The 27,500-nt window shown below is 37.1% G+C and overlaps 1 protein-coding gene across 2 annotated transcripts in view; it reads right to left on the bottom strand.

Moving 5' to 3' along the window:
• The window catches only part of rbfox1 (RNA binding fox-1 homolog 1), a 275,153-nt gene that overhangs the window by 165,431 nt on the left and 82,222 nt on the right, over positions 1–27,500 (bottom strand). The gene's annotated exons all lie outside the window — the stretch shown is intronic.

Consider the following 27,500-nt stretch of genomic DNA (forward strand, 5'->3'; position numbering starts at 1 on the left):
GACAGTAGCTGTTTCTTTCTCTCATGCTGCTTGGTTTCAAATCTTATCGCTACAACTATTTGTTTCCCATCAGCACTCATTTAGGAGTGAATAAACCTTGTGAAAAAGAGTATTTCTGGTAATAGAATGTATGTGGTTAGCTGCAACAGGTTTAAAAGTGGAAATGGTGAAGAGAAAATAAGACCCATTGCAATTTATCATACTGACTGTGAATCACTTTTATTGCATGTAATGCATTTTATTTGTTAGATTTATTCAAAATAGTATTATTTTACTATGGACTATGGAAAAAATCTGATTAGTTTCTGCTGTTTTTCATGAAATATTGTTTACAGTGATTTTTATTGATGACATGGTGTTGTGCACACTACAAGACCCTCTCGAGGATGAAAGAAGAGAAGCAATGATGGTAAATGGGAGGGGAACTTAGAATGAGTGATTAGATGCTGAATGAGCAGGAATGCTAGCTGCACCTAGAAAAGGGAAACTGGATCTCAACCACTACTCAGCTCATAATGGGTTTTGAGAGGAGCAGTATTGTGGTGAGAGAAAGGGAAATTCAAATAATGATAAAGCCATGGTAATGGTTCCTGGGGACTTTATTTTATAATTTGTAATGGGATATGGAAACACATTGTTCTCGTTCCTAGTCTGGTAATAGGTAAATATTTGTGTTCATTAAAACACCTTGGCAGAAATAACAGAATTTCCTAGAAAGTTAAAGTGACTACAGGAAATCAAGGGGCAGTGAATATTCATCTATCCAACCATTTTCTATCTGTTGGTTAACGCAGGGACCTCACAACATGGCTGCTGACATTGCTAATGCAGCTGCAGGTGGCAAGCGACATTAACATTTTTGTGATGCACACTGGGGTCTGCTGCAGCTGTCTGATGTCCCTTTTCAGAGTAATATGGATATAGGGCAACTACAATATTTCTTCAAAAACAAACCATTTTTTTTTTTTCTTAGTTACTCAGGGGCCAGTCGTTACCAGACATCTATTTAAGGCAGTGCTTCTCAATGATATTTTTCAAAACTTCCTCTTGGAAAGAGAAAGCATTTTGATGCCTACCCTCACTTGCCACGCTAGCCAGAAATAAGATTATTATCTATAGAAATGGTTCAAGTACACCTACAGCAAAAAGTAATGCATTACAGTAATTACATTACTTTTATTATACATTACTCCCAACAATGCCAGGAGGGAAGCATTTGCTCTATTTGAAATGATGACAATAGCACAGAGAAAGAGAATATTTTCGCTTTTGGCTTCATCCAATCAATCAGCAAAGGAGAAGACAACCTTGTTGGCATGGAGTGCTTTTTCTTTAGTTGTAGACCACATTCTTTTTCCTGTTTGGTGTTTTCTAAAATGTTGAATTGGTCAGGGTGAACGGCAGCAGACCAGATTTTTCAAGTCCTGCGTTAGGTTGGTGGGCCACGGCGCAACGACGTAGCAGTGACGCAGCGCAGCGAATACACTTTATGTGTAACCACTCGCATACAGTATATTAGCATGGCTGTGTCTTGACGCAGCGGAGACGGAATGCAGTGGAGTGTAGAAGCAATACAGTATGTTGAATCCACGGGTAATTGTGTTACTCTAAATCCAATTATCGTACAAAAGTAACAGTTGGATCATGGCTTGGTTGATTGGTTCGGTCTGGAGGCTAAGGCTCAAAGTGTAGCAACTGGACAAAAACAAAATCACACATATTCAAATCAATAAACATAAGAATTGTAGGTCGAGTTATGTTATGAATCTTACGCAGGTGTTGCACTGACCAAGCTAACATAACGCACAACATTTCCTGTCTGACCTTTTCAGTTTATCAGTAACAGAAAAAAAATAGGGTAACTAATTGTAAGAAGGAAAGTTGAGTTCGTTTTCACTGACCACACCCAAACCTGATATCTCCGGATGTCTTCAGTCAAGAAAGCACTTAAATATTGTAGAACATTTCAGACAAATTTAAGTTGCCCAATGTATGTCAAAAGATTACACAAAATACGACACTTGCAAACAAATTCAAGAACAGATGAGAAATAAAATAACTGACACCTCTCAGTGTGCAAAGGGGTACAATATCATTCCTACAGCTCTAGGACTCCAGCAAACCATGGTGAGAGCCTTTTCCATAAATAGAAAAAACATGGGCCACAGGAATTACCCAAAATGCACAGCTGTGACACATCCAGGACGTCACAAATAAAACATCCCGAAAAACTGCATATCTCTCTAGTCATTCTTTTAAACTCAATATGCGGAAGGGACTGGGCATCCATGGCAGAGTTCCAAGGCCCAAAATGACTAACGACTAACGACCTAACATAAAGGCTTACTATAAAAACAAATATGTCACAAAGTCTGCCAAGTTGAACGTTTAAGAAGGTGTGTATCTTGTTACATATGTATAAATGTAGCACCACATTCCAGAGAAAGAACATCATACAATCATTCAATTACGGTGATGGTAAGGTGATGGTTCTTGGCTGCTTTGTCACTCCGGGAAATGGGCAACTTACTGTGAGTGATAGAGCTATAGATTAATGTCTTTACCAGAAAATCCTGAGCAAGAATGTTCTCCAATAATAGATGGATTAACACACCAGTATGAATCTGGACCACACCAGCAAATAAATGCCTACCAATGGATATAGCGTGTGTACAGTGTCCCTTTGCTATTTTGTGCTTCATCTTTTGCACTCTTAGTGCATGGGCACTCCTCCAAGAGACGTAATTGGCTCCCGGCGCAACATTGTCCAATGAGGGCAGGAGTGGATTATAACTCTAAGTAGTTGTCTCTACCACTAAAAGCAGTCTACATCTTGGGGTATCTTTGTCTGATATTCACATTTGGTTGATGATCTGAAACTTTAAAGGGACAATGTGCAAGATTGTGATCACTTGTTGGTTAGTGTGACCTATTCACAAACAGTATGCAACTCCTGATTGGAGCTTGGCATAATGGTAAGTTAAACACTTTGGCCACAAGATTTACTTTTCCAGCAGCATTGTCATGCGAGCTACCTTTGCTATCAACTGGTCATTGAGCATTGAGTATCCATGTAGAGGATTCATAAAATAATTGATACAATAGATCATGGGTCTGTCAGAAATGCAAAGGTTCGGCTAGCAGAGGTATTGCCTGAAATTGTTATTTTGATCAGAAAATGATTGATTAACTGTTCAGCACTATCTGAGTAAACTTTGCTGTTTTGGTTTGCTATATATGCCACTAAACCTGGTGGAAAAACAGATAAGCATGACCACTGGAAGACTCTTCTGAAATGACATACAGTACTCAATCAGACCCATGCCATGCAGCAATAGAAAGTGCATCAATGACCCCCACTAATACGGTCTGTTGAGCAAAAAATTCTGAAGTAAACTACAGTTTAGCATACAGTCTTGCCCCTGACTCTTGACCATTTGTGAATTAAATAGTTAATGTCATATGCAAAACCTCGCGTCAGGGCTCATGTGTGTCAACCCTAAACTCATTAATGGAACAGGTCACTTTTAATATGTATTTGAATAGCTACAGTAAATTTCCATCTGAAAGAGAGATTTGTGTGCAATTCTTGGAGTTTTTTCCCTAATTAGTGTGACTCAAAGAGCTAATGTATACTCATTTTCTCCAAATGCAGTGTCTGAAATCTTTGATCAGGCAAGAAAGTGGTGCATACTTTACTGTGACAGTCAAAGCACCCAAATACCAATAGAGAACGAATCTCTGTGTAGCAATAATTGGATTATCTCACACTGATGTCATTACTGCCCACGATTCACTCTGATCATTGATTGCATTTTTCAATTTACTTCACCATTAATGTAAGTGGCCTGACTGAACAATCTTCCAAAGAGTACATGGCTTTGTCAATAGTTTTCGGGCCACCGAAAAATAAAGTACATGACAATAAGAATGTATTAAGTATTAAGAAACTAAGCTTCTTTCAAGGTATTTTGCATCCTTTTTACCCATGAAAGGTACGTTTATTTTGAGCAATTGTAAGGAGATTTTTTATTAATTACAGAGTATGTTGTAAGTTGAATACAAATATATATTCTTAAATAAATTTGTTCAATGTGAAATGTTTATTTTCTATGAATTTCTTGTTTTAATGATTTTAATTTTTAAAGGTATTATTTCTACACAGCAGAACCACCATAGTGAAACCATCCGTTTTAAAGAATCAGATTATTTTTTATGAGAACATCGCACTAACTTTTGTACTGATCGCGATGAAACCACCAACTTTCTCAATTCTTCGCACCACACAAGATTTGGTCCCACACATTTTGGCGGAGCAACAGCATGACCGTATTTGCTGATGAATAGTCATTAAAGTTTGCATTCCATAATTACATGTGACATAGCGATTGAATGTGACTTAAGATGTGAACATCATTTTGTTCAAAAAATGAGGTACTCCAATGCAGTACTTTGCAACCAGAGATATGTGAGCACATTGCAGTTCAGAGGACTGATACAAATTCATTAAAAGAGCAAATTATGCTTCTGGTTATTATTCAGTGTTTTAACACCTTCAAAAATCCCCAGAATATTTTTGTGGTTATTGTTTTAATAATGATATAAAACAAGAACACATATGACAAAGGCAGTTTTATTCTTTATTCTGATACATCAACATACCAACCACTAAAATTGAATATGGAAGAATAGTCCTTTGATTAGGCAATGTAAATTTAAGTGAGTAGATGGTCCAGGCATTGTATGTCAGTAATATATTAAAGTTCAAAATACAAAGCATACTACGGCAACCGCATTGTCATTCAGAAAAGATTTGGTGTGTTTATTTTGAAGTCAAGTCTTTGTTGGCCTGTGATAAGATTTTATTGCATCGTCCTTTTTCATGGTGCCCACCACAAATAAATATATGAATGTTGTCACATCCATATACAGTGTTCCTTCATTTTTCGTGGTTAATGGGGACCGAAAAACCCCGTCAAAAAGTGAAATCCGCAAAGACGGGAATTTTCATACATGTGTATGTGGCTACCAGAATTTTTTAAATGTAAGAAGTATTTATACTTTATATTTTTAAGAAAAAGATGACCGCAGTTGAAGGAAATACATATTTTACAAATTCAATATATCAATAAAATAGTGTGTACATGGAACTGTGTTATTCTAATAAAGATTGAGAGTATAAAGCAGATGTAGTCTTGGCCCAGGAGAAATAAAGACAAGTCGGCACCTCCAGAAGGAACAGATGGCATCCCCCGACACAACATTCCACCAAAACTAGGTGTGGCCTTCACGAGAAGATATCAGTCAGGGTTTATGGTGCTCAGACTTCCTCCGCTTCAAAGAATGGCCGGCAGAACAAACGCTTTTGAAGACACCTTCCCCATGCAAACAGACCCCCACGCACGCACACACGCACATACACACGCACACACACACACACACACACACCTGCATTCCACAGTGGGACTACATGCCCCAAAAGGGTATAAGAACTGAATGTTGACGGTGAAACATTGCCATTTTCTGCTCCGACCTGTGGCAGGACTGGCCCGAGGCCTCGTGTACTTTCCCACGCTGTCTGGATTAAATCAATTGTTTTACAAAGTTGTGGTATGGGCGATCTTTCAACAAAAACGAACACGCTAGGAACTAGTTTAATGCAAGAAGCTTTTTCTAGATTCCTTCACAGTACACCACATTTACCTAAGTCTTGAATTGTTCAACCCTACAATAACTGTACTCTTATCCCTTCTCCTGTCCCTGGCTTTGGTTATAGTTGGGGGAGGAGGGAGTTAAACACTTGAAATTCCAATTTATTACAAAAAAAAATGTAGGTAAGAGATTGACAATGCTCCCTTTCCTGGCCATCTTAATTGGTTAGTGAGTTTGATGAGGAGACACAGCCAATCTGTCAATCTGCTCATGGGCGCTCTTACAAGACACGTGATTGGCTCCCAGCGTGACCGTGGACTAATGAGAGCAGGGATCGTAAGGCTTCAATGTGATTAGGAACCTCGATAGAGAAAAGCCACACACAATCAGCTGATCCATGATGGTCAAACTCCGTTAGCAGTAGAGTGCAACTTTTCATTTGAATTTGCCAATGTGTGATTTTCCTGTGCCGTACAACTTGTCGCAAAATGTGACAAGTCTACTTTCAATGAGGACAAGGCTGTTGAATTTCCTCCATTGTTTGTTTTTGTGCGTTGAGCAGTCCAAGCTTGACTTTACGTAATGGGGGAAACTTTATGATTTATATTATTTTCAATCTGTGCAGGTTCATTCATCCAGCCATTCACTTTAATGGCTTGAACAACCATTTTCGATGAGAATTACATCACATTTGACTTGTCACATACACTACAAGTAAGTTTTTCTCAGCTTGAATTTTTGAAATAAGGCCTTTTATTGGGGAATTTTAAAATGTCTATCTTGCATTTCCTGGCTATGAGTCAATTAGAGTGAACTTGTCACTCTAACTTGTCGCTATCTATCTATTGGTTATTTGAACATATCACCCCCTTGGCTGTGGACAGTCATCTGAGAATGCTTGCTTTCCTCAACTATCTGTAAGCAATTTCTTTATGTAAATTAGATGTAAAAGTCAAAACAACACAAAAAAACTTTTTTACTTCATTTTAAACAATACTTTTTACCTCAGGTCCATAACCATGACTCGCAGCATAACCAATGATATTACCAGTAAAAGACCTGTAGCAAGGCAGTTCATTTTGCAAATTGACCAAGGATAGATGGATGGATGGATGGATGGATGGATGGATGGATGGATGGATGGATGGATGGATGGATGGATGGATGGATGGATGGATGGATAGATAGATAGATAGATAGATAGATAGATAGATAGATCTAGTTTAGTTTCATTTAGTCTAGTCTAGTTTCAATACTGCAAGTGATTCAATAGAAGGCCAACAAAAGTAGTGAGGTGGTAAATGACTGTATGAATTGTTAAATTAGTTCAGTGAATCAAATAACTAGCATGTGAGCACCCACATTGAACAGTACATCCAGTAATTGTCATGAGGTCAGAAGACTAATGGAGCCAATCGCTCAACCACTGTATTCTCCCCCAACCACTTCCAACCATTTCAGTGTTTTGATCGATAAATGGCAGGATTTTCTAAACCATATAGCCACACTATATAAAGAAACTAAATATATAATATGATTATTTCAAGACTTGTATGATATTGTTTTGCGTGACAATAAAGAAATCACACGCAAAAAGAATTTTCTTCTCCATTCAGAACATGGGTTGGTTTCACCAATATTAATTCACACTGCATAGTAAAATACTGTAATACTGTTTTTAGTTGTTTTTAAGTACTGTATTCGAGTATAGGGGGAGTGAAGGAAGATTGCAAACACAACACACACACACAATATTTTTAAAGATCTTTTTGAACACAGCCACAGATGTGTGTGTTTTCACTGTTTGATAGTCATTCCACATATTCACACCCTTAACATTTGCTTTATACTGTATTTGTTCTTATTTTCATTTTTTAAACCACCCTTAGCCCCTAAATCATAAGCACACCCTTTCCTAATTTTGAACAGCTTCTGAATATTGTTGCAAAGTTGGTTATTGAATGCTTTATACATTAATTGAGCTGTTTTAGCTTCAACTATATCATAAAATTTGAAAATATTTAGTTTGATAAACAATTTATTGGTAGGTTATGTGTATTTTGACCGGTTGATGATTCATATTGCTTTTTTCTGGAGCTTATAGACAGAGTGTTTGTTTTATATGTATTTCCCCATATTTCCATGCAATAAGTCACATAGGGTAATATCAGTGAGCAATATAACGTATACAATGACTTTTGGTTTGAGAGTTCTTAGGTTTCAAAGAGGATGCCTAGAGTTTTAGAAATCTTTCTTTTAACATTCTCTATATGCACCTTCCAGCAAGGTGCAAGTTGAATCAAGTGTGACACCAAGAAATTTGGTCTCATTTACTCTTTCCATTTCCGTTGATTGTATCATAATTTGGACTGGAATTCTGCATTGTCTGGTACCAAAAATAATAAATTTTGTTTTAGTTAAATTCAAAGATAATTTGCTTGCATCAAACCAGTTCTTTAATGTATTTAATTGGTTTTCCACAGTATAGAGGAGGTATTCGAAATTTTTTCCCAAGCAATATAAAGTAGTGTCATCTACATAGAGTACTTTTTTAAATATTTTACAAGCACAGCAGATGTCATCGATATACAATATAAATAATTTGGGACCAAGTATGGACCCTTGAGGGACTCCATGAGTTGTTTTCAGCAGATCTGATTTTCCATTATGAAACTGTACATACTGATTCCTATCATGTCGGTAACTCTTTATCTAATTGTACGCCACACCTCGTATACCATACCTTGCTAATTTGTCCATTAATATCTTATGATCAATATTGTCAAATGCTTTTTTTAAGTCAATAAAAATCCCTATCATTAATTCATTTTTATCAATACCTGTAGCAATCTCTTCTACTAATTCCAATACAGCCAGGGTGGTCGATCTTTTTTCTCCGAAGCCGTATTGGTAGTCACTTAACAGACTATGTTTCTCTATGAAATTATCAAGTCTGTGTGAAAATAATTTTTCTAGAATTTTGGAGAACTGTAGAAGCTATGATATTGGCCGGTAGTTTGAAAATAAGTGTTTGTGGATTGGATAGGAATTACTTTATTTTAAAAGACAAGTTACAGATATATGTAAATGGTTGTACTACATGCTCTATTATATCTTTTATTAATGTCATATCAATATTAAAACAATCTGTGGATTTTTTTTATTTTTTAATGTTTTGATAATGTTTAAGATTTCTGTGTCTTTTACAGAAATGAGGAACATAGTAGAGGGATTATTTTTCACACATTTATTTATTTCAATCTTTTTTATTGGCTCACAAATTTCATTGGCTAGTTTACTACCTATGTCAATGAATTATTTGTTAAATTAATTTGTTGTATCTGTTATTTTGTCAATCGTTATATTATTTTCATTTATGAAATATTTGGGATAGTTAGTTATTTTGTTGCCATTATTGATTATATAATTTAATATTCTCCATGTCGCCTGCGTATTATTCCTGCTCTGTTCTAATAATGAATGGTAATAGTCTTTCTTAGTTTTCCTTATAATATTTCCTAGTTTGTTTTTTACTTCTTATTATTCAATTTAGGCTTATTCAGGTTGCTGAAAATTTAGAATTGCTGATTTATAGCTAATTTAATACACAATTCAGTATGATGCGTATGTCATTAAAAGTACATCATTGAAATGCATTTATGAATGGAGTTGATTGTTTAAAAGTGCAAAAATAAAAAGCTTACTAAAACTACTACAGTGCGAGTGAAGTATTATTAATATTCATTAATAATGAATAAATAGTAACAAGTAAAAACATTGGCTGCATGATGTGATAATGGTGACCACATCCATCTCAGTTTTGTTGTCCGGCTCCGGCACTCCTAAATGGCGTTCAATATGTTTTCCCCGTGTCTTGTGTGGGTTCTCTCCAGGTACTCCGGCTTCCTCCCAAAATCCCAAAAAACATGCATGGTTGGTATATTGGATGCTGCAAATGGCCCTTATGTGTGTTTATGAGTGTGAATGGTTGTTCGCCTCTGTGTGCCCTGCGACTGGCTGGCAACCAGTTCAGGGTGTACCCTGCCTTCTGCCTGAAGACAGCTGGAATAGGCATCAGCAACCCCGCGACCCTTGTGAGTATAAGCAGTTAAGAAAATGGATGGATGGATGGATGGATGGATGGATGGATGGATGGATGGATGGATGGATGGATGGATGGATGGATGGATGGATGGATGGATGGATGGATGGATGGATGGATGGATGGATGGATGGATGGATGGATGGATGGATGGACGGACGGATGGATGGACATAAAAATATTCTGATAATAAAGGACACTTGCAACTTGTATATTCTCCCCGAGCATGTGTGAATTCTCCCAGGCTTCTCTCTAACACTGTTCTGTGGGTATATGGGTTTGTGGGTTAGTATTGGAATATTCAGTTTTAGGCTATTTGTTGTTATATTTTTCCGCAATTAGCGGAAGATTATTTTGTTACGTGTTTTTGTGCCACAGTATCCGGGTCATTGTTCTTTAATCTCATGGATGAAAGCAAACTAGCTTTTTTCTGGACCTTAATTATAGGCACGCTGTTCTTACGTCTGAATGCCATTTCCCGTCGAGAAAGGTTTTAGCTATACGAATTTCAGCTCGAGTGAACTTTTTCCCAGACAATGTGGCCGTTTTGTTTTTTGCTGTTTTACAATTAAAGACCTTATCATGTTCAGAAAACCTGTGTTTGGGTCCAACTTCACCGTTATGCCTCTACTTACAAGATCACTCTGCCATTGTGACAAACACAAAAGTATCGAGTTTAATACATCAGTTTTTGGACCGCAGGTCAGCATATTTACATGATGTGTTTTGTGATTCCCTTAATTTCCAACACACAAAATGATGTTTTACTTGCATCTGAAAGCACTTTGAAAACAGCCAAAATTACAACACGTACCCAAATACACAACATCAATGCAAAGTCTATTGGAATTGAAAAACGTCAGTTAATAAGGGGGTGTTGTCGTACAGTAAAGCTGACAAATATATTTGAGCTATGTATTGTTTTTCTGCTGCTTGCTCCCGTTTCAAATGTGAACTCAATAGCTAAGCACAAGAAAGTGACCAGTTAAACCTTCTGTTTTCTTGAGTTAATTTTTCTGTCATTCTCTCTTTAACACTTTACTCCACTCTTTGTCCCCTTCTTCTTTTACTCTCTTGTTTGCGAGCCAATTCTTTTCTTTAAAACATCAATACACTATTGTGCAGTGGCTGCCATCTTCTAACGCAACTGTTCTTCTAAATGGGGATGTGAGGCGTTCTGCCTTCCAGCACAATCCTTTATTGATTGTCCAATCCCATGTAAGCAGAATGAGAGAATGGGTGATGGCTACAAAATAATGAAGAATTGAAAGATAGAAGTAGAAGAGACAGAGAGAATGGGGCGAACAACTCAAAAATGAACTATTGAATGGTTTGCATACAATTTTGAACACGTAATTTAATATCTGCATGGGCTTATTATAGTATTATATAGGACCTGTTAAATATTTTACTTTTTGTTATGTGGCTATGCAGGATAAAGTTTATTTAACCTGCAAATTATTCTGAAAATATAGATAACATCCATCCATCATTTTTCTCATTTATAACTCAATGGGCAAAACACTTGGTTGATCCTGGACTGGTTAGAAGTTAAATACAGAATAAAAATATAGCTAGAACATTTTTTCTTATCAACCTCAAAGCAAATTTACTTGCAGTAGCTACAACCAGGACAAATAACTCCAAAATAAATAAAAGACCGGATCTGCTGAAGTATTCTAAAGTACAGTTTATTATCGTGCATGTCTATAATTTATCAAATGAGAATAGGTAATGGGAACGAAGAAAAAATAAGAAAACACACACCATTAAATATATTATAAAAACTAAGTTTTAATAAATATTTATCAAATGAGCACTTTGACTACACATGAATTTGTCTATAACCATGTAAATGTAATAACCCTTAAAGTCAATGTGTTAAGATTTAACTGGTATACCCATGATTTAAAACATTTCAAGATAAAGAGGGGCACTAAACATACCTGTACTGTCATAAAGTAATGATAACGTGATGGCACTGTATATTTGAATAGGCAACCAGCTCCATTACAAACGGACGTTTTTGCAATTGAACACAGAATAAGAAAGATTTTCTTAGATCATTCAAACAATATAAGCAATTTAATTCACTTGGTCACAAAAATATTTACACAAAATTTACATTTAAAAAAATGCACTGTATCAGTAAGTTCTAAATGTAGATTTGCAATTTGCCCCGGAAAACTTGAATTCCAAAAGTGTTCGAATTGCATTCTGCATTTTTTTTTTTTTTTAGTGGGCAGATCTGTCTAATGCAAATAAACCACAGCTCACCCTATCCCAATTAATTGCCACGCCAATGCCCCATACAACTTATTTTTCATGACTATGGTCTTAGCCAGGACCACAGTCTAAAAAACTTACCAGTAGATAGAATCTGCTATGCACATGCAAACCACCTTACAAACATTTGACATCGGCAATCCATCATCAAATTGCACTTGTAAGTGAGGATCAGTTTACAGGGCACATCCAGCAGGTACACTACCAGCACTTTGTTTGTGCCATTACTTGTGACTGCGTTAGCTGCGAGAAGCTCACTGTGTTCAGCAAGACGAAGCCTTAGCCAGAATGAAGAAAGTATTCGTCACGCTAGCTTTCTCTGAATTAGCGGCCAGAATCTCACTGCCACCAGGCTACCACTGAGTGTGACGGCAATTAGATCACATGATGTTCATGTGAGAAGGTTTCCAATGATAGCTGGGCCCAACGAGCTATCTGGGTGTGTGGCAGCACCACAATTCTGGGTCCAAAGCAATATGGCCATGGATTAATTGTTCAAATGAGCCATATCCTTCAAAACTCCAACATCATTTTTCACGTCCAATTCATTGAAATGGACACACGTAAATGACCCTCCTCTGCTTGGTCCGTTCCATTTGTGGTTTTATTTACGATAGTTTTCTGAGTACACGTTGAGATTTTTTTCCCTCACTATCAACCCCCATATTCGTGGGGGCGACTTAATAACTCAAAACCAGGCCAATTTTGTCCACATACTGTATCAGTTTGAATAACATTAATTTGAATGTGGAATATATAATTCAAGATTCAAGAGTTTTATTGTCATATGCATAGTAATATCACACAATGAAATTCTTATTCTATTCACTTTCCCGAGCAGACTACATTCCATAATCGAGCAAGTAATAAAGTAGGCAATAAAACAAAAACAAACGAAAAAAAAACTGAAACTGAGCTATAAGGGCAGTAATAATGAACCACCAATAAAGGAATAGCCTTACATTCTGAGCATTTTATGGAGTAGATTGAGTGGAAGAATCACATGTATACATATGTATACATATGGGGAAAATATGTATACATATGAGGAAAATAGAGAAAAATATAATGTAGTGCAAAACATATATGTTTAGCAGCTTTCCTGCACCGTGCAAGGTTTGTTAGGTGCATGTGTATGCGTGCGGTAAAGTGACTGATGATGAGGCCGATTGGGGCGTGAGGAATTTTTTCAGAATCTTGATGGCCTGTGGGTAGTAGCTGTTTGCCAGCCTGGCGCTCCTGGCCCTCATGCTTCTGTAACATCAGCCAGATATCATACTACACACATGAATATCATACTGTGTACTCAACTTAAAATTATTATATATACCTGTAATTCGATATAGTATGCATATGTTTTAGAGAGGTTGCACAGAACATCGCAAAACTGCGCTTTCGTCAAGCACCGCCGCATTGCCTCTTTGTTATCAGTAGCGAGGCTGTGTGGATAATTTTTCCAGCGGACTTTGACACATTATGAAAAATAAAAGACGGCTTGACTTGTCTCCTTTATTCCTTGGACTTGGGAAATGTACATGAATAGGACATTCAAGACAAAAATGCGAGAGTAGTGGCACGCAGTCGTCACTTGAGTAAAGAACAATTGGGAGAATATCCTAAGATGATCATAAAATAATTTGACTACCCGTAGAAGAGTAATAAGCTTCTTTAAAAAATTATGATGAGGAAGAAGAGCACGTCCTAGTTGGCATGTCAGATAGTAGTGATGACTTTTAGAAAAATTAATATTCAGCTTTATCAAAAACTAAAGCATTGAAACATCGTTTTCAGCATTTGAATCCACGCGCGCGATATATGACGTAGAAATGCCTCTGAAAGTAGAGTAATTTCAGCATTTTAATAACATACCAATGGCCCGCCACAGTCCCGCTTCCCCGACAACCCCCCCACAGCCAGCCACTCTCGTCAGCCTCCATCTCAGCAAGTATCTCACGATAAATAAACGCTCAGTTGCTAAAGCCACCTACCTGTGTGTGCTCTCGGGTACTCCTTCCAGTAGCCCTGACACGAGTGGTTACAAAACTGTATTTATAGTGCTTTACTGCTTAATTCAAACTTGAATGGGTTAGCCATGAGTCCCAAGGTTGCTAATGATGTTAAAGAGAGATGTGAGAAGAGGATTTATATGGAAACGATACTGGAGATAATCAAGAAATATGAAGCTAGCTTAGCCTAAGCTATCCTTACTAGGGAATATGGGTTTATCAAGCGCCACGCAACACTGACTATACTATACTATTTTGGTACCAATTTTTAATATGAATGTACAATTTTGATGTTTTTACCTGGGGTTCTAAACACATTAGCTATTTAATATCGCCGTACGAGCCCAACCATGGAACGGATTAATCTCGTAACATGGGGGCCCACTATATATATATATATATATATATATATATATATATATATATATATATATATATATATATATATATATATATGGATGGATGGATGGATAGATAGATATATCTATCCATCTAAAAACCGCAACGAAGCATCACCCTGCCCCACGGAAATTTCATGCATGTGTATGTGGATACTTGAATATTTTTAAAATGTCAAACGCATTTAGAATTTACGTATTTAAGACAAATATTACTGCAGTACACATATTTACTTTATCCTTAAATGATTAAACCTTATGCAGTAACTGTACTATTACCCCCTTTCCATCCTTTGAAGTTTCACGGAGAGCCGCGGTTATATTAGTGGAGCTCGGAAGTCTAATTGTAAGCTGACCAAACATGCTCGCGGTAAGAGATTTACAAACCCCTACAGTTGCACATCCATTCGCAGCTCCATTCGCATCTGTGTCAACAGGGTGTGTGACTTTAAGGCTGTCAATCAAAGTGCTTTTACAAGCTCTGATCGGATGGTTTTGTGGCACAAACGTAACTTGTGAGCAGAAGTGAGCGAGCGCAGAGGACGACTCGAGTGAGCGAGAGCTCGATGTTGAGCAAACGCGATGTTGAGCGAGCGGGGGGAGGAGTATTGCGAGCGAGAGCAAGATGTTGAGCGAGAGAGGGCTATCCCGAGTGAGCAAAAAGGAACTTTGAGCGAGCAATTTCTTTTTCTGTGTTCAAACTCCATCGGTGCGCGCTCAAACTCTTATAATTACGTGCTCAATAGTTTTTTTCTTGCGCTCAAAATCTTTTTTTTGCTCGCTCAGTTTGATTTTTTCCGCTTAATTTTTTTTTTTGCACGTTCGTAATTGTGGCACAAATATAACGCCATAGACTCATGGTTAAATAAAATGTTGTTTTGTTTGTTTTTTATTTTTTTTTGGCCAGCCATTTCCTTGCACACATACAGGACTTATAACGCCAATATAACGCCATAGACTCATGGTTAAATAAAATGTTGTTTTGTTTGTTTTTTATTTTTTTTTGGCCAGCCATTTCCTTGCACACATACAGGACTTAGAAGCGCATCAACTCAATTTTTCATCATTGTGAGTGACATTTTCCAACAAGCAATTAGTTGTGCATGAGTAGGAAAGAAATTAATATGTTGAGAAAAGAAAACTTGCTAAAACATGACAGGTAGAATGGCAGAATTAATTATAGAAACCTCAAAAGTGGATGAGTTTTTCTATTGGCTTGTACCTGTAAAATATGAATTTGAGTGAAGGCATTTAACTTAGGTGTTAGCTCACTGCTATATTAATACATTGAATGTGATTAAAATCTTTGCTTGCCAGATAGGTATGGGATATTGAATGTTGCGACTGATGATTCAATTTTTTAAAATGTGTTATCTGTAACATCCCTAAAATGTTGGGGCACCAAACAGTCCAGGAACTCTTGAGTTCCGAAGTTCGGACAGGGTTCCTTATTCGAGTCGGTCTTTTGACATTAAGCATGGGAGGAGGGGACTGCACTACCTCTTTTGTCTCGCAAGTGGGATATGTACTAGTGACCAAGCTCAGGTACCGAAAATAACACACCCCCAACTACAACCAACCAATCAGCGTTAGTTAGCCCAACACGCAACATAAAGTACAGCCGCTTTTTACAAGTAAATAACCTGATCTGTTCCAAGCCACCAAAAATGCTCCTAAACCATTTAAATATTAAAATATAAAAATGCAACAAAACAGTAACAAATACTACTTTGAATTACATTACTGCATAATAATCTAAATATATCATGTCAACAATAATAATAAAAAAAAAAAGAAGGCTCCTAAATGAATCATATTAATGGTAGCAGTTGACAATATGAATGCAGTTCACTTATTTGCCTTGAGAAGTTGCTTGTGAGCTGGTGATAAGTGCAGAGAGAGAGACACCTTTTTAGGATGTTTAATGTGTATGTTTCTTTTACAGCTGTCTATTAAGTTATACAGGCCGCTCACAGAGCCATATGCTCTTGCGCAGAAGCCCACAACTGTTGAAGCAAATACCCTACTGCCTCCAGGAGCATATAATAAAAATGAATTTTTAATTATAGTTATTGTAATTAGTATAGTTTATTATAATTATGATAATGGTATCAGGTTATGTTGGGCCAGCAGAGAAGGCCTTGCTGGCCCTAACGCTGCACCACTGATATGTGTGTCTGTGTGTGTGTGTGTGTGTATATATATATATATATATATATATATATATATATATATATATATATATATATATATACACACACACAGTCGGCCCCCGGTTTACGAACACCCTCTTTTATGAACATTTCGACATACGAGCGTGGACCAAGGAGTTTTTTGTCCCCCACTTACGTGCAAACCTTTCGTCTTAAGAACAATCTGACATGCTGGCCATTGTATTCAGATATTTTCGCTTTGCTGCGTCAACAATATCAATAGACGACGCTGGTCACGGCAACGTTGAACGCTATTGCTCTTACAATGTCACAGTCACTGTCTCAGTCACGGTGTCAGTCACGGAGTCAGTCACAAAGATGCCGATATGCTTTTGGTCGATTAAGGTCAAGGTCGGTCTCACTCACTGAGATGCTATTGGCCGGCGTCATGTCAATCACAGAAATGCCGATATGCTATTGGCCGAACGCCTTTATCTAGCTTGATGGCACAGCTGGTCGGGATGGGAGGAAGGAGAGAAAATGAGTGAAAAACGGAAGGAAGGAATGTTGTGAAGACTTTGCAAACTTTATCTGTTAGACAGGGCTTCTAAAATTGCAAGTGGCGGTAAAGGAAGAAGTAAGAGGATGATGACAATAGAAACGAAGCAGGAGATAAAAAAAAAAATACGAAGGAGGCGCACGCATAGTTAACCTTGCTCGTGAGTATGGACAGAACCACTCGGCAATCTTCTAAGGGCAAGACTTTCCTTGCCGGGGGACGGACCTCGCTCGACAACAAAATGGAGAGGCTTCTTCTATTATGGATTAAAGAGAAGGAAATCGCCGGTGATATGTTTTAGTTTGAGAAAAGTTCTTGTTTAAGAAAATAATAAATACATTCTGCTGGTGGGTCTCTGCTCACCTCCGTCTCCACTCAGCTCAAATCACGTCACCTCAGAGGAAAATGTCATTTATCCTTTGTGTATCCATGTTAATTAAATTGACTACACAATAGGTTATGGTAGTAATGCTAAATGTGTGCGTAAATACGTGATGGTTTTATCTCTGATTTAACCACGTGTTGCCAGTCAATGTGTAGGTACAATTGATATTGTTTTACTACTTCAACGAAAACATCTGCTCACGCATGACAAGGAAACGCTGATATGCTATTGCTCTTACAATGTCACAGTCACTGTTTCAGTCACGGTGTCAGTCAGGAGATGCTGATATGCTATTGGTCGAACGCCTTCATCTAGCTTGATGGCACAGCTGGTCGGGACGGAAGGAAGGAGAGAAAATCAGTCAAAAACGGAAGGAAGGAATGTTGTTAAGACTTTGCAAACTTTATCTGTTAGACATGGCTTCTAAAAGTGCTAGTGGCGGTAAAGGAAGAGGTAACAGGATGATGACAATAGAAACGAAGCAGGAGATAATAAAAAAAAAAAAATACGAAGGAGGCGCACGCATGATTAACCTTGCTCGTGAGTATGGCCGTAACCACTCGGCAATCTTCTAAGGGCAAGACTTTCCTTGCCGGGGGACGGACCTCGATCGACAACAAAATGGAGAGGCTTCTTCTATTATGGATTAAAGAGAAGGAAATCGCCGGTGATATGTTCTAGTTTGAGAAAAGTTCCCGTTTAAGAAAATAAATAAATACATTCTGCGGGTTGGTCTCTGCTCCCCTCCGCCTCCACCCAGCTCAAGTCACGTCGCCCCAAAGGTAAATGTCATTTTTCCTTTGTATATGTTATTTAATTTAACTGTACAGTAGATTATGATACTCATTTTTAATATGTGTATAAAGTCGTGATGTTTTTACCTAAGGTTTTTGCAGGCGTTGCACGCATTCACTAATTAACATAGGTTTGGATTGCCCGTCATACGAGCAGTTCAAGTTACGAGCGTAGCCGCTGAACGGATTAAGTTCGTAACACGTGGGCCCACTGTGTATGTATATATATATATATATATATATATATATATATATATATATATATATATATATATATATATATATATATATATATATATATATATATTATAGCTAGGTTAGTGACAAGCTACCTTAATCTTTAATATTAGACTATAGTTAAGTGCCTGAAAGACTTGCGTATTTGTCTTTTTTTCACATCGTCCACAGTGTGTAAAACTGTCCACTGGCAAAATGTACCGAATGTACCAAAAGAAATTAAAAACACTGAAAGCTTTGTATTACAGGAGGCACAGAGAACCATGAGTAAATTAAGGCAGGCTGTAAAAAGGCAGTGAGCATAGCAGGGTGGGGGTTGGTTGCAGAGAATAAGAGCTTCCTTTTCTAATTCCACAGACCATTAAATTGTAATTTCAGAGCTTGATATATTTATGCATTAAAACATTATGGAAGCCTACCCAACCAATTACTATGCAGACACAGCTTCTCACACCCTACCTTGTAGGCAGAATGTGGCTGGATCATATGCATGAAATATAGACTCTGCAACATATCACACAAAGCATCGATGAAAGACTTTTCTTGGGTGAGAATGTTAAACAAAAATTTCCGGTGCTCTCCCACAGATAAAATAACTATGCATTCAAATGTTGCATTATGGCATGATGGGGTCATGAATAAGCTTGCATCATTTAATTTAAAAAAGTAATCTATTTTATATTACTGTTCACTTACACACTTACACAGTGACATGAATAAATGCGGTGAAACTGCTGCTTATTCTATAATATTTATTCTACAGTATTTCTTGTTCATATTAATTTGGTATGCATCTCTTCCAATGTTGTCGTATACCACTTCCACTTCGAACTGCTGCCTTTGGGCAAGCGGTACAGAACAGTGAAAAACTATATTCTATTCTATTCTAAATGTATTTACAATATTGCCATCGGCAGTATGTAGAATAAGGTTGTTACTTTATTATTTTTAATTTTGTTTTCCTTTTTAAAAATCTGGGATTGATTGATTGATTGATTGATTAATTGATAGAATTGATTGATTGAATTGATTGACTGATATTTGACATTTTAAAACAAAATTGAAACATTTGTAACCATAGCTGGTAAAGTGAACTTGATGGTTTTTTTTAATTGTTTTATTGCTTTTTATAATTCTAACAATTATAATAATATCCAATCATCCAACAATACCTTTTCTATAGCTGCTTATCCGTACTAGGGCCACAAGCTTGCTGGTGCCCATCCCAACAGCCAACGAGCAGTAGGTGGCCAACAGCCTGAACTGATTCCCATCACACCACAATGAACAACCATTGACGCTCACTACCACACATAACTGCAATTTAAATATTACTTATAAAAATATACTTTGTATAATTTTATTATGTGGATTATTACATTAAATGTTTCAATATAACTCACGTGATTCGGAGATCAGAGTTGCTCCGAAGCAACCTGAAAATCAAGTTTAGAAAGACAGCATAGCTGCAACTTTCATCATAAAATATCACGTTTGATTCAATATATTCAAGCTTCAATCAATATATTCTGGGTTTCATTCAATATATTCAAGCATCAATCAATATATTCGGGGTTTCATTCAATATATTCAAGCATCAATCAATATATTCAAGCTTCAATCAATATATTTGGGTTTCATTTAATATATTCAAGAATTAATCAATATATTCGGGGTTTCAGTCAATAAATTCAAGCTTCAATAAATATATTTGGGGATTCATTCAATATATTCAAGCTTCAATCAATATATTCAAGCATCAATCAATATATTCAAGCTTCAATCAATATATTCAGGTTTTCACTCAAAATGTTCAAATATTAATTCCCTGCCATAATAAAGAAATTTATATATACAGTATATACAGTATATATATATATATATATATATATATATATATATATATATATATATATATATATATATATATATATATATATATATATATATATTCGGCCAGTGGTTCAGTTTGTCCGCTACTTTTATTGAATATGATGCCGTAACAACCTCCCAGCTAAAACAAGCTTCTGTTAGCTACAACAGTCACTTGATGTGAATGGTCAACTGACGTCCCCCTCCTCTAGCTCATCCCATTATGGTAATTAGATCAGAATATTATGGCCAGTATAAAAATGCACATCTGCGTGGCAAAACTCGGCTTATGTGGCTGACAGATCGCAATCTTTCTCGAATGGTGTCGAATGAAAAAAATAAGAAACAGTAAATACAGGCAATGCTGTGTAATGGTTTTGAGAAAACGTTTTTTAGTGTTTTTGCTTTGTTAGAGTAATAACTTTTGATGTTTTGAGGTGTTAAATCTAATTTTACATTGTGAATAATGCACTGAATTTTGATTTTGACAAAAAAAAAACAAACGCCAAATTCCCTCTTCAATAGCTAACCACATTACTGTGCTGCCCAAAAATGTATGTTTTGAAAGATTGTTCTGTGTTGATCTGCAGTAGTTTACAAAATACTCAAGGACAATTCTTGACTGTGTTCTCTATGGTAAATTCACATATCTATTGTCTGTTTTATAAATAAACAACCAAACTTCTGGCATGAGGGATACTTCTTTTAAATGAACATATGAAATTATTTATTGAAGAAAGAAGGATCAGAAAATGAAATTAACTGTTTTTTGTTTGATTGATTTGCTTTTTTTGAGTGCCACTGTTTTGATTTTAGATTTTCAGATTTCAACAGATCCAATGGGATTCTGTGGCGAGAAATGTTTAGTGTGACTCTAGAAGAAAGTGTGCTTTCCCCATGTCACACTATCCATCACAGGAAATGCTCCTTGCGGGTGGATCAGTACAGGTTATGGTAGCACTCCCTAAGCCAAGTTGTGCGAACTTGATGTATGTGCTGTCGACTGGAAGTTAATGAAACAACAGCCAGAGTAGCCTGCTTGTCTCTGGTTTCTCTTCATCCTGAGGAATTTCACCTATCCACATATGCAAAAAACAGTATAATTTAATATATATAATATCAGTGTATTTACGTACGCATATACATTAGCACAGAGATGGGGGCAACTTACATTTTTTTGCTGGTCTGACATTCGTCAGATCCCCGCCCACTTTCCGTCATCGTTGGTCTGTCGGGTATTTTTGTCCAACCTGCAGCCACCATTGGAGGGCGACATTTGACTTTTTTTTCCTCGTGGTCCATTGTTAATCAGGTGTTGGTCTACTTCTATCTGTACTCATATTAGTAATGTCTTTCTGTTTTAGTACTTACACTTAACACCGTGTCTGTGATTCTAAAGTTACCCTGCAATTGAAACACAACACAGTGATATAAGTGTAATACGAAAAGAAAGCCACCTAAGGGGGTTAACCCTAGGTTATATTACACCATCACATTTAGTACAGAAGAAGAGACTGCAATGAGCAATCTTGTCCACTGGATGTCACTATCATGCTTTACATGATGCTCAAATGGTGGATGTCGGTTCTTATTTATAACTGGCTGCCCTACAACTAGAAGACGTTTCCTTAACATTTGTGTAAATTTCTCTAAATTTAATCTGTTACGCATACTACATGTGAAACAAAGTGTTGCCGTGATTGAATTTACTAAAACACATCTTTAATTAAAATGTATGGCTTGCATTTCCTGGCCAAGAATGCAAGTTGCTTTAGTTGCTTTTATTGGTTACTTGAAACACATCCCAGAATGCTTTTATAAAAAATAAAAAAGAAATAAAAAACTGAAACCCGGACTAAGACTACTACAAATAAATCTCTGATGAAATCAGCTGTGTTATAGCTGCAAATGACAAGTAGTGAATGAAATGTATTCACTCTGGTGAACATATGTCTCCACTGGTTGGTAGCGCTTTAAAGAGGCTATTGTCACATTGACTGTAGACTGATTGCAGTTTGTGTTGTAAAGATGCAATTTAACTAATAAACATCATAGTCAGTGGTGTCATATTTCAGTAAGCAAAAAAGGGCAAGGCGGGCTGAATGACATCTGACATAATGTCTCTCCTGATGATTACAACGACAGATGAGAATTGCAGTTCTGACATTTTTAATTCGCCTTTTTTTTTTTATGTTCCCGTCATTCGTCATTCCATCAGCAAAACGGGCGCCCGTCAGCATCTGACTGATAAACAATCCGTCAGTGCTGACAAAGTACCCACCTATGTGTACTTTTTATCGGAACTAATTATATAATTTCCACAATTACCTCATAATTATTCAAAGATTATTTTTGCCTCTTGCCCAATACACAAGTAGTCTTATTAATTAATGAGCCTAAATCAAGGGAGTCAAGGGAGTCACTGGACTGGATGTGGTGGGTTTTAATTGGCTAGTAGGCAAGGGAAGTACTGCCACAAGTCTTCCACTTTTCACTCCTCTCCCTCCACCCTGGAGACCATAAGATAACCACAAATATGGACAGACCTACTCAGAGTTGCAGTAACACAATTAACATGATGGGCTTGGAAGGAAGTGAACGTGGCATGACTTGTTGGATTCAAGGATGAGAAAAGGGAAAATGAGGGTTTCATTCACTGATCCTGACTATTTGTCGTTCCTAATTCTTCAACAGAAGAATGATTGAGTGGTTTGCATGCAAATGATTATCTATTATTTGATAGATTTAGACTGATTTTTTTTTGTTATCATAGCCTATGTAAGCTGCAAGGATATATTCCTAAATACATCTGATGATGATAAACAAATGAGTTAATGAAAGATTAAATCCAATAACATGCATTTACAAAGCAACATTTTTTTAATAAAGCCATCTTGTGCATTTACTGCAATACAGGTATTTACATTAGAATCCCTAATGGCTAATTTAGCTAACCACTTTCGGCAACTGATGTATCAGAGTTCTGCTTCAATGGAAATCTTAAATATGTGGATAGGCTTTTCTCCATTGTGTCTACAATGTGTATAGGTGATGTGTATTACAAAGACAAAGTGTTTTTTTTTTTTTTAAGGACAAAGTAATTAACACTTTGTTATTACAGCAGTGTTATTAAAAATGCATTGATTTGATTACAGTGCATACTTTTAACAGGACAGGAGAGATACAGAATTTTTAAAGGGCAAGCATAAAACAATCCAAACACACTTGACATCCGAGTGAAAACTGGACAACAAAGTTTAATCAGTTTAATCATAAACTGTCTTGGTCTTCTTGAATTCCAGTTACTCCACAAAGTTCCTGAGTTCATCAGAGGGGTTTGATTAAAGTATTGAAGATGGTAGTGATCATGACTGATTGGGTGGGTGTTAACGTTTACGCAACAGTGTATTATTATCATTTGTGTTTGAAAACAAATCAATATACCATTCGTTTGTTTTCGAGATACATTTTACCAAATGTGAATAAAAAAAGATGTATTCGTTTCCACAAAATATTTCTATTAAAGTAATATACAGTATTTCTAAGGCAACTTAACAGTTGCTCCATACTAGCATGACCCTACAGGACACGAGTCAAGTCAAAATCCTAGAAAAACGTAATAAATCTGGAGACAGCAACCAGGTAAGGTTATTTTTCTTTTTTTTTAACATAGCCTGATCATGGTCAACCACAACGCACGTCTCAACAGTTAGATTATGCCCAAAAATTTGCAGCATTATACATGGGACATATCTGTACATTCTCCAAACCACTTATTCTGTTCAGGGTGACGAGGTCCTGGAGCCTAACAGAAAAGTATGGGAACAGTTATTATGTCATTCAGTCAACTATGGGGATTATTAAACTTTAATACATTTGTTGTGTCTTCAAAGACACAAGATTGTTCATTTATACAGTCAATAAGGGCTACAGTTACATTGTGGAACAGATTCAATGAATTATAATTGATCCCAATGGGACACTCGTAGAGCAAATTGGAATTTGACCAGAACCACAGAATGGTTTTGGCTTTGGTACTTCGACAGCATTGTATTATGTTTTGCTGTCCAATTTAAACTTTGCAAAAGAAAACAATATCAATTGCTTGTTTTATGGTGCAAAGACATCTACAAAAACACTTGAGTGCTCTAAAATCGGTAATGTTATAGAATAGTTTAAAAAAACTGCAGCATCTACCTAATTATATAGTCTAATCGAATGCATGGAATCAGCGTGCACAACTGGAATTTAAACAATTTAGAAGTGAGAGTGAACATTTGTAAGCAACTGAAAAGCCTTCCCACTTTTTGTCTTATACTACATTACATCACTCAGCTGAGTATGGTTCTCCACCACTTGGTAGTGCTGTTAACTGACCATTATTGGATTGGCATTAGAGTAATTACAGTAGCAATATAGAAATGCAACAATATAGCTTGCAATCTAACAACTCAGTTGAAATAAGATTGAGTAGGCAAAAGTGACAGGCTGACGGAGGTCTTAAGGACATCTGACGTCATGACCGTCCTGACAATTATAACGACGGATGAAAATTGCGATTCCGACATTTTAAATTCTCCATTTATTTTGGCCATTCCCATCAGCCCATTGTCAAAATGGGCGTCCGTCAATGCTGACGAAGTGCCCACCTTGTGCATTACGGACTAAATGTGTCCAATCGTAATTTTTCAATCTCCTATCATCAGATGCAAAACGGCGACGTGAGTGATTCTTTGATGTTATGAGTTTGGCTGGAATTACGAAAGATTTTTATGCTATTCATTTTTGTCCTGTAGATCATGTCGTTGTCACGAATAACCGCGTACAGGCGAGGACCCCAACCAAACACACAGGTGTTTAGCCTTAAGTCAGTTTATTTAACAAAAGGCGCACGTCGTGAGGGGAACAAAAAGGGAAAAAGCCAAACGACAAAGTACAACCTAAATTACAAAGTACCAAACAAAGCGAGACAAAACGTGTCTGAATCAAGTCCAAAACGGGAGCACGAGGCAATCGAGGAAGCAGGACCACAGGAGAGCAACTGCAACAAAGTACAACAACAACAACAACAACAAAAAACACGTGAGCGAAAAACATCCAGGGGAACAAACCAAACCAAAAATATGCACGAGGCTGGAAAACACGAAACGGGAATGCTGGGACTTCACGAGGCTGCTGATGAGCTTGGCGAAGTTATAACCCGGCAGTGCTCTCCTGTGGTTGCTGGCCTTAAAATGCCCTTGATGGGGGAATGAGCCACAGGTGCGTGGCCGTCAGCCCCGCCCCCTCGTGGCAGGAGAGCTCTGCCTAAAATAAAACACAGACAAGTGAGCTGGGACATGACAGGCGTCCATAATAAACACACAAAAAAACGAAACAAACAAACAAACAAAAAAAGAGTCCAGATAACACTTGTTTTGGGAGCAGGCTGAAAAACATTGTGGTCGGCCTTGAGTCCATTGCATGAGGCTCTGAATGGAGCTTCAAGCTACGGTCGGATCCACTTGCCACAAGACTCTGAGTGAGTTAACCCCTGCAAATAAGACCGGCAACTTGTCCGTCTGGAAAACTTTGAGATGAATCAGATATCCGCCAACTCCAATATGGAAGATCTCTGTTAATGAAATTACAATCAAGTGAATGTTCTTCATTTTTTTTCCTCTTCGGACAAGATCCAAAGACACACGGCCCTCACTTCGGTGGTGTATCCACTGGCAGATCAGGAAGACTCCCCACAGCCTTTCGTCAATAGAGTCAAGAGCTCAGCTGGCCATTTCCATGATTATAGTTTTGGAATAGAATATTGCAGGAGACTACAATGCTAGTTTACAAAGAAGACAACACAGAACAAAGACAGCAAAAGCAAGGGGTATGGTAGGGAGTTGTGCATCGCAAAAGCATCCACCTCCGTTGAGAGCCAGCAAAAGAAGAATGTTATCAATGATTAACTGTATTTTGTTGTCTAAAGCGGCTCTAGAAAATGGATGGATGGAATACATTTAAGAGATAAGATGGGACAGTGATCAGAATAACAGAAACTCTTTTGCCAGCTAAATTAGCAAAACTGATTCAGACAAGCTTGTTGACAACAGATCTGTAGGAGCTTCACTTGTGCTAGCTTTTCAGCATAACTATAAGTGTGGAGGTTCGGCCTCTGAAAAAGTCTGCTGACACTGATTGCGAATTAACAAGCTGGTATCACAGTCGCTTACAGTCAGTGTTAGAGTCTTGTCATCCACAACAATTACAGCGACACATGTGCTGCGATGGACAATTTCAAGATAAGAGCCTAAAGCTTGGTTTGTGCTTGATGCGTGAATGCCCTGCACGGAAAGGAAATCTTACTGGCGCACATTTTGCAGCACTTTATACTCTGTGCGTGTGTGTGTGTGTGTGTATGTGTGTGTGTCGGGGGGAGGGGGGGCAGTGGCATACATATACATACATATATATATATATATATATATATATATATATATATATATATATATATATATATATATATATATATATATATATATATATATTTTTTTTTTTAATCATTGTTCATTGTCATGCAATCACCTCATAATACATGAAAATAAGTAAACCTTATTATCAGTGACTGTATTATTCAATGTTGGAACTGCCCAAAGTTGAAAAGCATGTTAAGCATGTTAATACATCAAAAGTAGGTCAACATTGCAGCTTATATGATGTTAAATGTATATGCACTTTGCAAGTGCACACGTTTGTGTCAATATGTATATTTGCATGCTGTCTAAAAACGGAAACTCAATTAAATTAAGACATTTTAATCAGCCATAGCCTTGGTTTTGCTTTTGTTTACTCTTGCTGCCTTTTTTCTCTCACTATCTCAAACAAGGTTTGAGCTTTGCTGTAATGAGCCCTCACTTTTTCTCTGATTTCTGCAGTTGTCAGCATCTTGGTCGGAATCGCTTTGTGCAGCAAAGCACAAAGGTTTCTCTGCTGAACTAACCATGAGGCAATGCAAGTTGATCTTCATTTACTCTTATGTGTATGTTTTCTATCACCAGCTTGCATCAAATTTAATAA

Source organism: Hippichthys cyanospilos, chromosome 16 (genome assembly GCF_059441005.1).
Source record: "Hippichthys cyanospilos isolate Australia breed blue-spotted pipefish chromosome 16, RoL_Hcya_1.0, whole genome shotgun sequence".
NCBI lineage: Eukaryota > Metazoa > Chordata > Actinopteri > Syngnathiformes > Syngnathidae > Hippichthys > Hippichthys cyanospilos.